We start from the raw sequence: 1,932 nt of genomic DNA, 5'->3' as shown, positions 1-1,932 counted from the left end.
AACTTGCAGCAGATGTGACCTATACAGCTTCTTCTGATAAGCAGGCCCACTTAGTATACATCTACTTGTCTTGATTTTTTCAATTCCATAGGAAAATGTGGAACAATTTTCCTGAAAGCTTCACAATAAAATTAAACATTGCAAAAAGAATTATGTCAATACCTCATTTCACAATCATTTTCATTCATTAAATTGAGTTACAGTTTTACCTGTTGGTACAATTCTCCTAAGTGAATAAATCAAAATAGAGCACATGATTCTTTAAAAAATTAACAAAAATGCCACTTGGTATTTTTTCAGTTATTGAATGGACACATTAACAAGCAGATCCCTCTCCAACCAGCTAAATTTGACCTTCTCAGAATCACCTGCCCTTCTCAGAACCACCAGTTCCAAGAACACTAATTAACAAAACCTTTCCAGAGAGAGAAATTCCAGCAGGAATGCAGAACAAGAAAACCATGAGTCAGAATTCTTGCTTAGAATTAACACTGACAAAATCTGCCTTTCCCTGTAAACAAATACATACTGACTTTTGCAGCCCCAAAAGAACTCCCTGAAATGCCTCATTTGAGGATTTAGAGTAGAACCTCCAACACTTGTTACAACTGAGGTCATGGTCAAACAATCCAGACATAAAAACACACAAGCTATTACAACAAGGAAGTATTATATCTAGACTGTAGTAGTCAGCCACAGGGGGACGAAAGTTCCTCATTTCAGCATCCATTCCAGCACTGTGTTTCCTGTGAAACACAAATTCTGTCTCAGAGGAAGGTTCTTTTAATCACAGACTATAAATTCAAAACCAGGCAGACAAGCTCAGAGGAAACTTATATATTTTAATTGCATAGCCTTAAGAAATGCAGTTCAACATACAGTTAATTTCAGTGACAGGTCTATCAAAACCAAAGTCTCTCTCTCATTAACTATATACTTTTATTTCTTAACACAAAGAATTTTACAGAATTAACAAGATGTATTATATTGAAAAGAGTATCTGTGAGAACATTTGAAGTAGCAAAGAATATTTTAATTTATGATTCAATTTTTCTGGTGGCAGAAGTGGATGTTTTGGGCTTTTTTAAATATACTTTTCTGTTTTATACTTTCAGAGTAGATAGGAAATGCTATATATCAGTTTGACAAAATATATAATTTCTATGTTTTAGTTAAAATCCCAGCAATATAAAGTAAGCAGATATTTAAATACAATATATTTGTTTTGAAAACCACTTACCAAAATACAGGAAAGGATGCATTACAAAATACATGTGTGATTACTAAAACCTTTGAGATTCAATGCTCAGCTTCGGATGCCTGACCAAAATGACAAAGCAAGATCAGTCAAGATGGTGCATAGGCCAAGGGGCTAAATGCTGTGAACATCTCTGCACTTTCAGTACTGCAGACATCCTCAGCAGTGGAAAAGGATGACCTGCTCTCTTTCAAGTTAAGTACCAGCATAATAAAAAATAAGCAAGATAAAGAATGTTATACGAAATTTCTGAAGAAAAGCTACCATTGACATTTATGCAGTCAAATCTGAAGCTTTTCACAATGCATCATAAACCAAAATTTTCTCTTGCACGTACCCCTTCAGGCATTTTAGTACTCTAATTCCCTCTTGTTTTAAAATAGGCTACTTTATTTTAATATAAAAAAATTATGGCTTTTCATATGGGAAGCAGCCTTAATTATTTCCAGTGAAAAGACATGAACAGCATTTTTATTAGACGAGTGGCTAGCATAACTCAACAGACACTGCAGAAAATTTGCCATGTATTATTCTGAAAACATCTAAAGTTTTCAGTCCCTGAAATCAGTTTAAGACACTAATTATAAAGTAATGCACATCAAGACTAAATCCTCTCTTATTTAGTCACTCCTTGTTTAGAAAATATCCCTTCTTCTTTTTTGTCATCTTCCACT

This window comes from Coloeus monedula, assembly GCF_965178545.1.
Source record: "Coloeus monedula genome assembly, chromosome: 4".
NCBI lineage: Eukaryota > Metazoa > Chordata > Aves > Passeriformes > Corvidae > Coloeus > Coloeus monedula.
The sequence above is the reverse complement of the archived record's forward strand: the minus strand, read 5'-3'. Positions refer to the sequence as shown.